General features: G+C 31.1%; 1 protein-coding gene across 1 annotated transcript in view; it reads right to left on the bottom strand.

The window, feature by feature from the left end:
• Nucleotides 1-17,299, bottom strand: part of LOC144851846 (BCL11 transcription factor A-like) — a 74,939-nt gene that overhangs the window by 19,169 nt on the left and 38,471 nt on the right. The gene's annotated exons all lie outside the window — the stretch shown is intronic.

Below are 17,299 nucleotides of genomic sequence, written 5' to 3'. Positions count from 1 at the left end.
CAGGGGCTGACAATGGACAAGAACACTGCTCTTTCCGAAAGATGCACTGGCTTCTTTTAGGTGCACACAAGCCAGATGTGCGCTGGACCTCCAGTTTCAAGTCCTTAATTATGTGAGAAGAATTGTACTACCACTAGAACAATGGTCAAAGAGTGCCTTGAACCTGTGCCAATATTATGTCTAGTTTGTAGTGCTAGTCCACTTGACTTTAAAACTTTGTCCGAAACATTTATCAGGTAATACCCCCCAAAAAAAAGCGAGGAATGAATGACCATGATTATTTAACTGGTAGTTTAGTTTTTAGCTCTTTATTACTTAAACAATTTATTTAGTTTGAATATCTAATTTCTTTACAATGCACGTGGAGATTCTTAACGAACTATCTTCTCATGAGGGTGCTATAACATGATATTGAATTTACCATTAATTTACTTTTATCGTTTTCGTAGCACCACCAAAATGCAAATAAAATTAGTTTAGAAAATATCTATGTATATTTATCAATGTTTGTTGATACTGTTAAATTGTGATGATGAAATATTACATCCCCTGGGTGAACTTCGGGAACGCATACAGTGGTAAATACACAGGAGATACCGTAACGTGCAACGCCGATCTCTATAAATTTGAATAGTAATTTTCCCCCATCTTTGTTTTGCATATAGATTGGTATTTTGAATATACTGGGTGAAACTTAACTTCAAATTATTTGTTATGTTTAATCTATCACTATTAGCAAACAGAAACAAAAGTATTTTAATCAAATATAATATTACGTTATAATTTAATTAAGAAGCAGGTTTGTTCTCTCTCAAGGTCTGGGAAATTGCTTTCATTAACTTTATTAAACTACGTACCTAATGTAACAATTCAAAACAAAGAGTATCTTTACCACCATTTTGAATAAATTATATTAAAAAATAATTTTGATTTTTATTAAAATTAATACGTGTTGTTCTTGATAACTTTGTAATTATAAAAGAAAGAATTTATAAAATGATGTCAAGGTTGTTTTAAAATATGAACATTGTAAAGAAGCAATTTAAATAGTTAGATTTTACAGTTTATTATAGCAAAATGACGGTCATTACTGTTTTGACCGAAACATGGGAGCACAGTTAATGCAGTAAAACAGCCCTCAGTTGTCTCATATCAACATCCTATTCAAGTAGTTATTTTGCAAGCTTTCAACGTAAATACTTATAAACTTCATTATTTGCTTCAGCAGTTTTATTCCTCGATCTTATGACCATTTGCTTTTACGAGAAAAAGCATCGTCAAAAGTAATAACATTTAACAAAGACTTGTCACAACCTGACCATAGAAATGCTGCCTTGACAGGTACACATTATACCTACCACTTTGTTGATGAAAAATATTTGAAATCAGGGTATTCTGAGATGTATTTAAGCGACAGGGGTTTGTATATCCTAGGGTGACAGAAACTGATGAAATAGAGTGTTTTTAAAATCTACAAAATGCAATATTGGTTGGTGGGTAGTAGGCGAGAATTACAATAGAGTTGATCTTACTCCACCTCCCATTAGGTGTACCTTTCAATCAATCAACTTGACATTCTATTGTTAATGATACTTTTTCATTGCCTAGATGGATGGCATGTCAGAATAAAAGGTGTAGTTTGTCTGTATGTCCAGTAGAATTGGTTGTAAGATATTGGCAATCAATATGGATCACTAAGGCACATGATTGGTCCAGTATAAAAAGAGAATAAGAACAAATCGGCAAATTGGATGGAGTATTCAAATAAAATGTTCAGTTTGTCTGTGTGTCCGGCTGATCTTGTAATACAAGGCTGTTTAGATACAGAGTGCCAGAATACAAATATGTGTGGTCTTAAGATTATCACACCACAGATTAATTACATATTTGAATTATGAGTAATAAAAAGATGTTTGTAAACAACATTTCTTATGAATATGAAACATAATCACTCAAGGGGTAATTCAAAGAAAGCACTTCAACATAAAAGACAGAATTACAAAAGAACATAAGCATAAAAAATCATCAATGCTATATATTGATTTTACAGAGATAATATTGGATTAATAAGTACCTTGAAACTGAGCCTGGAATAATAAACAATAGCCAGACATTGTACTTTTACAAGGTCACTCAAAGTTAATCCTGCCCTGGTCGGCTTTTATAATTGTTGGCCTAAATTATGACCGCTTTACTCTACGGCTTTTCCCCTTTGTCTTTGATTGTAATATTTTACTTTACCATCCGCGAATTCATTTCTCAAACCTCATGGTTTCTCTTTGTATGTTAACCTAATGAGCTAATTCAGAGTATATTTTTAGAAATGCGGCCAGATGGCCGCAGGGAACTAATCTATCGGCGATCGTCACAAATAACCCATTATAATGCTTTTTATTCCCAATGGCTACATGAAGTATCAAATACGCTTTGCCCACATTTCCCCCATCAGTTACTCCATTCATGTATTTGAATAATTTAAATTTCCTAATTGAAAGTCATAGCAAATGTTTTAATGAAAAAGTATGGATCAAAACATTATTTTGCTACACTAAATGACTACATAGATTATTAAACCTACTAGGCCTAGATACAGTAGGACAATTTTTGAAAATCACTAATAAATATTGTGGGAATATTTTAACTTGTGCCTACTTCCAGATATCCTGGAAAAACTCAGGCGTTTACACAAACAACAATGTTATTACAAAATTTATATTACATTAATTTTTAAATTTAAAAACTCATTATATTATCAAAAATTGAAATAGGTTTCCCAGATCAGAATTTGGTTTCTAGACTACTGGGATTTATTGCATACCCCAGACTTAATTAAATTACCCTTAAAAAATGAATGAATAAATAAATCTACTTCATGATACTTCATCAGAATAATTTGGCAATCTTTTTATTATATTCAAAATATAGTTTTTATAATCAAATTATGTAAATTTTTAATTCCATGAAAAGTAATTTAAATGCACTATCAATTAAAATCATCCTACTCCACACAATACATAACAAATTGCTATATTGTCAAAGCATGAATATCAATGTATGGCAAACTCAAGGTCTCAAAGTTTCACAAATCACGTTAAATTTCTAATTAACAACTTCACTTTATTTAGATATTTTAGAGTTAATCTATTTAAACTGTTTTTTTTATATGTCATATTTTGCAATGTTGTTATGTCAAAATCAACTTAAATCTTTAAATAAGTCTAGCATTGCCCGTTTTCACTGAAAACTAGAAGAAATCATTCAGCAAAAACTATGAGAACAACTTAGAAGGTCAACAAGTTTATCTTTCAAACCATTCATCTACATATTTTGTTCTTAAAACTAATCACCTATCAGAAAAAAAGTGACGTTAACACCATGAAAAGAGAAAGATTGACAGAGAATAAAACTAGAGATGATGTATGATGATCAACTGGGTGACCCTCTAAAATACCAACTAGATACTGTAATTGGTGTAGGTTTTATGCGTGTTTGGTCAAAGACAAACAGAACACTTTCAAATCATGTCAGTATTAAAAAAAAACTTAAATTAGGTTACATTTACTTTTGCTTCTGACCATTTTAACCTGAAGATTAGCGTGTTCATGATACTATGGATGATGGTGATATGCTTTTAGGCAAAATGTATTTGCGAGACACGGAGAATGATTTGTGATGGATGTAGAAATGGTCAAAGGGAATGGGAACTCATTCTAGAATGAGTAAAACCCATTTACTGTATGAACAAATTAAATGGACTATCAGAAAATATGATATTAAAAAAAAAGAAACTTGAAAACATGAATGAGATGAAGAGAACAATGTTTGATTGAAGAAATGTAGAATTGTAGTGTACAGTATGTGAACAATCAAAGTAGTGAATTTTAAAAAACAGTTTTAATAATTGTTTATCCCCACTGGATAAATACATAGATACATATATTACAAATTATAATAAAATAATATAATACATTTCTTCAAAATAATGTTTTTTACTTGATTTTTTATATTATTTTTCTATATATTTTTTTTATATACCTTGAACTTTTTAAAGATGTATTGTCCCCCAAAATCATGAAAAATAAAGATTTTTAAAATCGGACTTTGAATAGGCCATTTTGCAGTTTTAATGAAGTTGTTCACTTCCATAAGAAAAAAAACGGGGGAAAAAAATTATTTCACCTATAAAAAGACAAAATAAACAGTTAAATTACCCAAAAACTTATTGTCTTCCAGACAATTTGACCATTTTTTGCTTTAAATTACATTTTTCTCAGGTAAATAAATTTTTTTCAGACCCAATTTTTTGTGAGAGTGAATAACTATTATGTGACATTAAAATAACATATTCAAAAAAAAAAATTTAAAAAAATATTTTTTTAGGGGGACAATACATCTTTAAATGTTTTTATTGGTATTCTGTTTTATAACCAGCAACCAATATTGTTTTTATAACTGTTTTTGAAAACACAATAAAGATAACTTGAATTTTAAAATATATATTTTTTTCAATATTTTAGACATGCATAGAAATAAAAAAATGAAATTTAAAAATGAAATATAAATAATAAAAAAATATTAATGAATATATAAAATATTCATATTGAGATACTAATATTGACTCTGTTCACGTTGAGTTTTTTAAGACTTACTCAACATCTAGGGAGAATTAAAATTCTCCCTAGATGTTGTGCTATTAGAGCATATCTATTGATAAAATCAGACAAAAAAAAATCAATTCAGAAGCTTTTGATATGCCGCCCAAGCTTGGCAGAATAATTTGATATTATCCATCTAGGATCATAGGGAGATAGGGGATAGAATAATTATTATCTATTATCATAATAATGTATGCTTGAAAAATCAGAAAAATGTAAGAATAAGAAGTTTAATGACACTAAAGAAACATTGAGTTTGAGGTAATTTTAAGTCATTTTAAAATAGATATTTGTACACCTGAATTCTTGTACAATAATAAGGTAATATCTAGATGTACTGTAAATTAAGAACCAACTCAAATGGAATAGGAGACAACCATCTCCAGAATACATTGTAACACAACAATCGAAACTTAAAGACATTCTCAATAATAAGTTGTATTCCTTCTTGGAAACAAATGGTATACTGGAAAAAAACGTTTATGTACACAATATGTATATATATGTAACAATATGAATAATGTAACAACTATCCAAAGGTTAAAGGATTAAAATGTATTATTATTATAGTATTAATTGATAAAGTTACTAAATGATAGTGATACTGTGGTATATATACCTGTAAACATGAAATTATTATTATTACAGTATAAATTGATAAAGTTACTAAATGATATTGATACTGTGGTATATATACCTGTAAACATGAAATCTAATTTATACTGGTATACCACTAACATATCTACATTTACACACAAAATTGTTACCACCAGAAGATGCGTTTAAAATGTTATTTGAAAAAGGTAATTGTATAATTCAACTTCGTGTTTTGGGAGCTACAGTACCAGCGACTGTACAGTAGGTTTACCCCATTAAAAAAATGGGATTTGATTCATTCTCCATTTATCTATCATTTTGCACTTAATACATAAATATAAATTATGGACAGTTTTAAACAAATAATAATTTTAAAAAAGTACAAAACTTTTGACAAAATATAAGGTACCACCATCACATGTTTTATAATAAGTTAAGATAAATTAAACAAATTTCATAAGAAATTGAAAATAATCTAGAATACTGCAATATCCAATAAAAAATATCTACATACCGTAAAGTCTTAGAACATATTGTTGAATCATGTGAGCGTGCTCAATGGAGGAAAACATTCTTAATTCAAGTTTTCAAAAACTGACCCTCTTTAGAGGAAAGAGATGGTATTTAATAGAGCTTGGCCACTCCTACCTAGTGTAGGTCACTGGGGTTGTCCATTCGCGGACCACTTAGCCCCTTGCTATTGGCATCATCCAACCAGCAGGCCACTTGCCCTGGCCACTCCTCCTGTTTACCTAGGTCAGTAAACTGTAACATATCCAAGACTATAAATTATGTCTAATCCATAGAAATTATCTGTGAGGGTTTTGACTGGCCTTCCTATAGTAAATTATTTAAAATGTAACATATGGTTTCAAAATGGTGACAATGTTAGGGATAAAGATAAACAAAACAATGTTGATAGTTTGATAATTGTCATAATACATTTATTATAGGCAATTATATTAATAATGATGAACATGGTAACATTTTAAACTTATAATTTTATGATTACCATTCTTACATGTGGTCATGTAGTACCTGGTACAAAGCTATGGTACAATGTTGGTTAAAGGTATGTAAAGTAAAACCATAATTTTAGCTAGATCAAAATCTTCTCCTTTAAATTTTGAGGATAATGATACATGTTAATCACAATTCCATTTTCTCAGGAAACAACAATGGGTGAAATGTTTATATTGTACTTAAGGGAGATAACAGGCCTACAAGTCTTTCAGAATCTCTCTATTTCTTTCTAATGTAACCAGATCTGATATAACTACTAAGTAAAACAAACCAAAGCAGCATGGATATTATATACCACTTGGAAAATCCATTAGTGAAACTGACCAATAGCAGTGGTCAAACTGTCAACCAATCAACTTAGTTGACCATAACTTAAGAAGTACTTGGCCAATCAGTAGACAAGCTGACTGACCAATTGGAATGTGTTAGCACTGAAACCAGTCAAGTGGTCAATTCAACTGACCAATCAAACTGTTAAAACATTTGACCAATAAGAAACTAGTTGATAGAAAAGTATTTTATTATTAGACTGTAGTGTAATTAATATAACAAGTCAAAAGAAAACTAAGTTTTATTTTATTTTTTCATTCATTCACAAAAATTAATTATATTCTGTATTTAGCCTAACAGAATACTAATATGTTATACATGTTGAACATTTTAAATGTAATAAAAACATGGAAGTTTACAGGCTATGTTATATATTTATAATTACATTACTTTTGTGGTTGAATAGGTTTAATACCTAACATTACAACATATTTTGTCTGTCCTAATTCTGTTTTATTGAAATGACCAAGACATGCCATGGTCTAATTACCAAAGTTAGAAAAGTAATAAATAACATTTCAATTTATTAAATGGTTTACAACATCTGGGTCATTGTTATATTGTTTCTGGTAAAAATGCTTTAATGAATGTAGGGCAAGCTGTCCTATTTCATGACCAATGGAACCGACATAGCCTACAAACGGGCAACAAAAAGCATAACTTTTTATGTACGTCGATAACAGCCAAACCCCATCTGGGATGTATGTTATAAATGATGTATAAAATAATCACATTAAATTCTCTGTGGTTAGAGAAAATGGAGCACATTTCGCCTGTCCTAATTTTAGCGGTTCACTGACCAATAAGACCGGCATGCCCTAGTTGGCACAACACAAAATAGAACAGACACAAAATGGAACAGACGCTAATGGCAAACATCGTAAATTACTGAAACATACTGTACTTTGTAGTACAAGTGACCACATAGCATTTATCTAGGACATGATGTTACATCATTGACTTTGCACTGTCACGCTGCATTTATAGTACTAGACAAAATCCCTAAGCAAGTTCAACATCGGGGGCAGCATATAGTGGGGTTCAATGACAGATGCAACGAATATTAACTGGACCTGGACTTTAAAGGAAAACGACGACGACGAAGGGGAAAAATGTTGTTATACAGGCCTAATAACCTAAATACATTTGCACATGGGATTAACATCAACTTAACTTAAAATGAAAGAGACATTATTTATTTAGCTACATTTTATATTTATAACTTATTGGATCTACATAGTAATATAACCTAATTGTCTACCATACAGTATGTGTTTATTGAGAATGTAGACGTCAATATTCTGTATAAATTTTACACATTCATTTTATTCGCTGTAATTTGAATTTGATTTAATGTGGACAATTTTAAAAGCTATTATAAAAAACAAAATGGAGTTGGAACTGCTAGAGTTAGATGGTTGATCATCGTAAAATCTTTATGGGACTAAGCATTATAAAGTAATTAATTTAAAAATGTAATCATTTAATATTTTGATTCTTTTATTCTAATCAAAAACAATTATTAATTGATATTTAGTGGAAATTTTGAAAATTACAAATACCATTGACATACTAATTTATGGGTACAAGCCCATCCTCCTATGAACATTTAATCATGACCTGTATAAACAGATTCCATTTAATAAGTTTTATACTAGAATAGAAATGTACATATTTCCAAATAAATCATTTATTATTTAAAAAATTGTCAATGTCATCAACATAAATAATGTAAAATTATGATTTCATATTTCGTATATTAATCTTTAAAACAATGTTTAATCATCTGCATACACAAAGAGAACAGATTGCCGAGAGCAATAGGAATAATGAGGAGTTTACAAGAACTGGGATAAGAACAATAATACATATATAATATAATATTTATATTCAGCAATGCAGTACAGTATTACAGGTAAATATCAATATTGTTACAACAATAAGTCTCATGTTTTTACTTTGAGGGGAAGGAAGAAGGTTAGGTTCGGGAACAAGCTAGTTTTTCTCTGAAGGAGAAGTTTGGAACAGTATTAAACAGTACTGTATAATACTGTAGTTTACTTTCAATTATGTAATGACAAATTCCTAAAATGTTGTTTAATTAAAATTTTTACCTTTTGCATATTTAATTCACTAAACCATAAATAAATCTTTATATTTTAATATTTATTCATATTTGTATGGTTATATAATATGAAAAAAGCATATAAAGCTATAATTTAAAGTCTATGTATTTTGTTAAATGAATGCTGCAAATATCATTAAAAAGCATGCTTTTATAGTCAACTAAAATTAAGAAACGATTAAATATTAAATAAAAAAGAACAGAACACAAAGGAAATCATTTGCAAGTTAAATTTGAGATTAAAACACAAATATGAAGCCAAATATATGTCCTTCGTTTATTGGCTTGACAATCGAGAGAAACCTAGACCCTTAGGCACGACTAAAGAATCATGTAGAGATGCTTAAAGCGGCTAGCCAATGTTGATTAAGGCTGAGAGGGGGAAAAGAACCTAACAACTCCAAGGGTGCCAAGTATAAAGGTCATCTCCATTGACCCTCTACGTTGGGTTCCTTGCTTGCTGATTGGTCTACGGCCTCTTGTTGTACAGTTGACAATTTCAATACCTTCAACAATCATGGCTAACTGACCGACGTCGACGCCATTGTAGAATAATGTTTGTAAGGGGTTTTTCAATCAATAAATCAAGCTTCATTTAAATCAAATGAAGTCTTATGAATATGAGATTTCATTTATGTAAAGCTTCAATTAACTATGCTCTACATGTTATAGTTAAGAATTAATATTAAAAATTAAACTACTTAATTTTTCATCTAGATTTAAATAAATGCTATTTGTTTTTTTTTTCTTACTAAGACTGGTTAGTGAAAGTAAACATTGAAAATAAATATAATTAATCTAAGTAAGATGCAAAGCTAACAAAATATCATACATTAAAAAACCTTTTCATTCATTTGAAGTCAGAATTTAAATGTTTCATAATTTTACATCAAATTTTGTTTACCATTTAAAGGAAAAGTACTAGGTTACACTAGTTCCAATGCTTTAAAAAAAATGTCATGATTTTGCCAGTCATAGTTTTTATTGCATGAATGGCATTTCCCAGTGCTAGTAGCAGATTGCACAGGCCTGGACAAAATGAACCAAAATCGGTCAATTAATCCAATTCAGAAGGAGGAAAAAATAGTACTAAACATGTGTCAGCCCAAATAGGGTTGCGGATAACAAGACACTCTCCCCTGCGACATTGTTTCATGACTTATTTGGACGCATAAAATGAATTCATGCTGTAAATCATCGAAAGAAAACGTGACCAACAAACGTGGGACTTTCGTCTCCCTCGGCATCTAGAACCTTCATATGAAATTACGTAAATGAATGACGGGACCGAAAGCAGTTAATGTGAAAAAGGATTTGGGGAGCTAACCTCGCAATCGTAGATTTCACAAGGGAACTGTTAACCATCCTTCAAGGATTGTGAAATGTTGAATTTCTTTTATTGGTTTTTCTGTCTGTTTCAGGTAATTGACCAATTGCTACAATGTCATTTCCAGATTTTATTAATTGTAAACATGCTCTTTACAAGTATATTATGTAAGTGACTTAAGTTAAATCCAAGAATATAAATAATGAGTTGTTCTACAAAAACCAAAAAAAAAAAAGGTAATCTTCCTAGTTTCCTCTCAGCATGCTTCTTGAAGGGAAAACCCCTAATTAAAACATTACCCGTGTCTGAATAGAATGTTAGAGGGTGCATGAGTACATTAATTTCAGAAAATCATTTCATTTAACCTTCAATTATTAAATTTTAAAAATTGTTTAAAAAGACTATCCGGCCTATGGAATTGATTGAAATAAATATCTTTTTTTGGTACTTGCTATGAATGAGTGATAATGCTCACATGAAATATGAATATACACAATCAATAAAGCCTAATGTCCTTTGGTTGAAAGATTCTATTTTTGTAGAACAAACAATTAATGAAAGACCACCAGGAGTATTTAAATTCGATTTCACCTATTTAACTTCGCATGCGCAAATGTAGACTAAAATCACGTTTCGCAAAAACGTACTTCTTACACTCCCTAGTGTCACTGATGCGATTTGTATCTAAGATTGAATAATGATCGGCTTAAAAATATATCCGCGAAAAAAATGATTCATTTATAAACGTAGTTATAATAATTTTATTAAACAAAAAATAGCAAACAAAAAAATATTAAAACTGCGATTCTGTTTTCGTAGACATGCGTAATACATACAACGCCTTGTATTCATAAATTTTATTATTAGCATTGGCGACAGGTCTAACTTGGTAAATTATCGCGCAACTGACGCTGTACAATTTAAATTTGAAAATCTTAATGAAATGCAACGTATACTTGATATTCATATAACGGACATGAATCTTCTTTATGAATAACTACTTCTCGTGCAATAGGACAACACGCGAACAAAATCAAATTATGATTTTTGAATTGTCTATGTCAAATCGTATTTTCGAAACATGAAATATGCCATGGGGACGAGGTCAAATGCAGGCACTGTCCTTTAAAAATAAATTTGCCGACCGTACGATTATAAATTCGAACACATTCCCAGCAATAAAAAAAAAACGCTCGAATGCAAGGATGCATCACGTTCGCAAACCGATGGTGTACTTTTTAAATGATAAAACATGGGTGGGGATTAACTTAAAGTAACTAATTTTATTGTTATTGGAATTCTTTATTGAATAAGTTTTAATTCAAAATATTTGACAGAGTGGTTTGTTTTGGCACTGGATATTGTTTATGACCGGAGGTTTATCAATGTACCCCAGTCTTATCAAGACCTTGGAAAACACTCACATACATGGAATTCAAGTTGAAAAATGATCGGGCGACAGAATCCGAACATATGTCCTTACAACAAATCATTAACAAGTGATTCCAATGACCTCACAATTACGACTACTGCACATTTGAATCGAATAATTTATTAAAAATTTATCTTAAGATCTTTGAATAAGGTGCAATTTCATTAATCAATTGATTTGTAACCCAGAAGACAAGGTCAAAAACGTCATAGGATAACATTTTTAAAATGTCTGACGCCGTACAACAACTGGTGATAAATGTTTTCATCCGCAATGACCTACTGGCAAATAAGAGCACCCCGATCGTTATCACGCATGAAAATTGAAAGTTTTCGTTGTTTGTCAACGGACTTTAATAGTAACCAAAGTGGGCCTCTGTTGTTGTAGAATTTAAGCAGCAGGATTTTAACATTGATAACACTATGGACAGATGTGATAGATAAGTGTAGGGTGATATGATACGCTGACCCAAATAAATGTTTTGATAACACATTTAATGCCACCAACTGTCATGAAATCTTTGAATGTTGAAATGTAAAAACATTTTGATGTTAAAATCGTGGCATGATTTTGAAGCACAATGGCCAAGTCAGCCATTGTGAATTATCAAGCTTTGCTGCAAAAAAAGCTCTTGGTCATGACGAAGGTTGAGTGTTTAGCCTCGTTGGCCAATCACGCGGCAAAGGGGAAGGCGAATATGTCTAGTAATCAGGCCCCGGATTATGGGGTTACATTCAAGGCATAGAATTATTTTCCTGTGGGATATTATCTATGTAATGTTGGCCTTTGTGTTCTTTTAAATAGTATTAAATAAATACATAATAAAGATTCCTTTCATATTCAAAATTCAGTTTTCTATAACGGCCACGAAAACAGAGAAAAGATCTCGCCCAACAATGGGGTCAAAATCATGCATAATTAGATCAGCCGTCGCTACAATTATATTCCACGTAGAGAGGTCATGTTTTATGAAGCGAAAACAATATTCGTTGAATATTTTGTTTAGATTAGATGCATATCTACCACAAATGACATATCTATAATGATAGGTATACTGTATATCGTATGTCTTCGGGAACGAAATGTTAGAATGATGTACACATTACGTACATTATTGCATACAATGTGTCCAAATGTATAATTCATGTTTAATTGTACTTGTATCGTATAGTCCAGTTATGGCAAAGAAATTGGTACAGATGTCTCTGCAAATGTTTTTATACTTAAGTGGATTCTGTACTTTATGTGTAAAGTTATGTCTCATGGCCGTTTTATGCGAACATGGTGATAAATTAGTCCACTACGTCACATAGATATTAGTTTTTTCTAGAGCAATGATTCTATAAATTCATTCCGATTCACCGACCCCTAATTTATGTAGCAGCTATGGAGTGAAGTGGATTGCTCACTAATAGGAACAAAAAAGTGCACATTGTCAGAGGTCAAAACTGCTTTAATTGGAAATAAAACTGTTTATTGCTAACTAACTTAATAGCAACTTTAAAATAAAATCAGATCATTAAACTGCTAGTAAGAAATCTTTTTATTACATTTCATGATACAAAAAATAATTAAAAAAATTGAAACATTCTGCTGTTATAATAATAATAATAATAATGCTAATGTAGAACAATTTATGAATTTGATTTAATCTTATCAATTTTGAAATAACCCTGTATCTTCTTCTTTGCTGTATTCTACAGCTGAGTAGCCTAAATTGGGAATGGGTGTTTACCTCAAAGTAGAAACTGAAACTATGACATACAGTAATATATTTTAGATTTGAACTTTTGAGGCAGAAAAGATGACATGAGATGACATTCGTATTGCATGTGTTGTTAGTTGACAATGCATCTCTAAAATGTTGATAGAAACATAATGTTTACATTTCAACAGCTGAAGTCCATAAGCAGTCACATTCTCTATGTTTACTCTTTGTTTTAGGGTTGCATAGCAACGAACGCTCTTCATAATTAATTTTTAGGCATCTGATCGTTCTTCATGATTCTACAGTAATATTCAAACATAAAAATGGGACATTATAAATTAAATGATATCTAAAATCTAATCTAGTTTTTAAATAGCGTTGTGTGTTGAACACATGGAGGAGAGAACTAGATACGGAGGTGAAGGATGCTGGCTACAACTGGACAGAGGTGGAAGGAATTGCCCAGAACAGTGTGAGATGGAGACGTGTAGTTGATGGCCTATGCATTGCTAGGCTGGTGTAACAAGGCTTAAGTAAAGTGTAGCACATGGTATTTAACATTTTCAAATACATGGTGCACACATGGAGCACTCTTGTTACACATGATTTGACACAGAGGGCACAAAATCCATAACAAAACAAGAATACACAAACCAGAAATGGTGTTAGTAGTGCCGCTTACCGGGATAAACAAACAATTAGACCTTTTGCCACAATGTGTGAGACAAATACCAAACGAAAAATGTTATTGGAACACCTTATCTGCCAATGAGACAGAAAACTATGGCGCCCTCTAGTGGAAACATCCCAATGTGCAACTGAGAAAGTTGTAGATGAATTAGGTTTTAAAAAATTCAATGCAAAACACCCCACAAGGCTGGATGTGTTAACTATTCTAATACTGTACTGCATTTGTTCACCTATAAAGCAGTTTAGTTGGTGTGATGGTATAATACCTACCCTATCTACTGAGGGTCCTACGTTAAAATACCAACTCTTAAGCCTCATCTACACTATTAAAGTTGTGACAAAAAAATGTGATGTGCCCATATATGGACATGATGATGTCATATCACTACCATATGTGGGCATATCACTACCATATTTTGGCACATCACACTTTCTTTGTCAAACTAGTTTGATAGTGTAGACAGAGCTTTATGCTAAATCTCTCTCTCCATTCTGTTTATGTAGTGAGAGTATCTTATGTTTATGTTTGTATTATTACTGTAGGATTGTGAACAAGTAATGCGATATAGTTGTCTTAACTGAGTAAACAAAACAAATACACTATTTTAACAACATGTTCCATCTTGCTACCTAATATATGTTTTCCACTACCTCTATTTAGTTTGAAATTAGGGCAAGATGGTTTGTGATGCAAGTATACATGCTCTGACTTTTAAATAACTGGTTTATAACATTTTGGACATCTATAACTTGCAATTCATGTGTAGACTTGGTTAGTTAGAGCTCTTTTCTTAATGTATTGTACAGACATCTATTCAGGGGACACCATTATTAAAGGGACACTTCCCCATTAAACAGCAATATAAGTTTTAACACTAGGGCTAACCTATATTCAGGGGACAACCTTATTAAAAGGACGGTTTGGTCCAAAAGGTGTCCCATTAATAGGGGTTCTACTGATAATACAAAATGTTAAATTTTTTTATATGATAAAAGAGAAAATTCAAAAGCACTATTTCCACTTTGAATACAGTAGTGTGGAAGGACTATACTAGCACTTTTTGAATATTTACAAAAATAAAACTGCCCTGGACAGATTGTGATTCTCCTGGTATTAAAACATATGATCTGCTTCGATTACAGACTGCCCCGAGGATGACCCTATTTGACCTGTGCGATATGCGAAATACCAAAAAGGCTAGCTTTAGATAACCAACATACTGTAGCCACAAAACAAGAAGCATTGTTTGATACAATACTATTATACGCAAGTCCAACAAATAACACAAAAATGTTGAAAATAAAATGAATGAATGACAGAAGGCATTTTACATAGAACATTTGTGGTCAGTTTTAAGTGATAGAAATCAAGGAGGGAAGGGAATGAAGAAAATATAATAAGGGGGCCATAGTTGTGTACGCACAGCTGGACAGTCAATAACAATGCGGTCAAGTACAGATAAGTATATAGAATCTCTCTTGGACGTTCATTTAATCACTAGCATATTTCTACTACTGTACTGCTTATGTAAACAGTCTGTGTTTGGTTAACTCCATTAACAGTTTGCATTTGTCTGTCAAGTACTATTAATCTTTATTTGGCTCTGTCTAATCTAGACTATTGTTAGAGGCATAACATAGAATTACTTGATCTGTTAACATGATTTAATGTTACCATAGAGCAATGAAAAAGAATACTAGAACATGTTAGCACATACTATTTGGTTCTTGTTTAGTTATCAGCACAGTAACATTCATAGAATTACTTAATCTGTTAAACATGATTTAATGTTACCATAGAGCAAAGAAAAAAGATACTAGACTATGTTACCACATTTGGTTCTTAGTTATCAGCACAGTAACATTACTTGATCTGTTTAGTGTTAACATGATTTAAAGTTACCATAGAGCAAAGAAAAAGAATACTAGACTATGTTACCACATATTATGTGGTTCTTGTTAGTTATCAACACAGTAAAATTCATAGAATAACTTGATCTGTTAGCATGATTTAATGTTACCACGAAAAAGGATGCTAGACCATGTTACCACACACTATTTTTGGCCCAGTGTAATCTAGACAAATATGTTCACTGTAACATAGAATTATCAGATTGAATACGAACCATGGAACAATTTAATAGTAGCATATCAGACAAGTACGAGTTAAAAACTTGAATATTATTAATGTTATTTGTTTTGTTGCTTTCTTTCATTAGAGGAGTTTTTATGTTTGACAACCCTTAATTTGTCAATAGAAAATGATAGCAAAAGGTAATGTGATGATACTGATAATTGTACCAATTGATAATAATAATGATTTTGATGGAATAAATGATAATGATGTTGATTGGATGATAATGATAATTGATATGACAGGATTGATGAGTATTGATAACTAATAATGTGATGGTTAATTATTAATAATATAAATAGTAGATAGAAATATACTTTCTAGTTTTACAAATTGTCAATATTCATAGAGTGATCTAATTAAAACATTATTGCATATTTGTCTAGACAAAAGTGCGTTGACCATCTGTGTTTTACTGAGAATCAACTGATATTATAGTCTATGTACGAAATCTACAATCTTTCTACTACCTGTATTTTGTATTCAAATGGCTACTATTACAATAACGCACATGTGCATTCACACATGACGCTGAGTACTTCGTGTTATATCAAAAAAACGTAGAAATTTAAACATGAATCATCTTAATATTACACATATGCTATCAAGTAAAGTTGTTAAGCAATTTATAGGTAACTCTGGGAGTTGTTATTAATTTTCCAGGGACATGTAATCAATCACAGCATAAGTATCCTATGTAGTGTATTCTGGACACGAAAGGTAAGTCCTAGCTGCTACTCGTGGAAGGCCACCGGATGAAGCTCGTTTTCCTTCCTTGGAGAATGTTATTTCCACACAGTAATGGTTTAAAAGCTATTGCATAGTTGTTTTCAATGATATATAAGATTTGTATGTGTTGACCGTAGGTTTCAGTAACCGAGGAAGTTGATAAACATTTTGAACTTAAGGCATGGGGTCAAAATGATTGAATAAACATTTGGGTTATGTTTCTTTGTAGGTGATTACTTCTAACTAAAGGCCACTATTATGGGACAACATTTTTAGTATTTTAAATTTTGTTTTCGTAGTAATCTAGAATCAGACTTGGTATAGTACAGTAACCAATTTAGTGAAACATTAGTAAAAATCTTTCATTCTAAATTAGAATTGTCCAAAAATAGACGTAATACTCAACAGAATAATTAGGTTCAAAGCTTTATTTTATGGTTCACTTAAAAAGGTACTGTAAAAGTGGCCCTATATTCTCTGAACACACTAATATTTTTCATACTAATTTACAGCTGATGCTGCTCTAATCTGATCTAGAATTGACCTGGG

Source organism: Antedon bifida, chromosome 9 (genome assembly GCF_963402885.1).
Source record: "Antedon bifida chromosome 9, ecAntBifi1.1, whole genome shotgun sequence".
Classification (NCBI taxonomy): domain Eukaryota; kingdom Metazoa; phylum Echinodermata; class Crinoidea; order Comatulida; family Antedonidae; genus Antedon; species Antedon bifida.
This window is presented reverse-complemented; position numbering and strand designations above follow the sequence as displayed.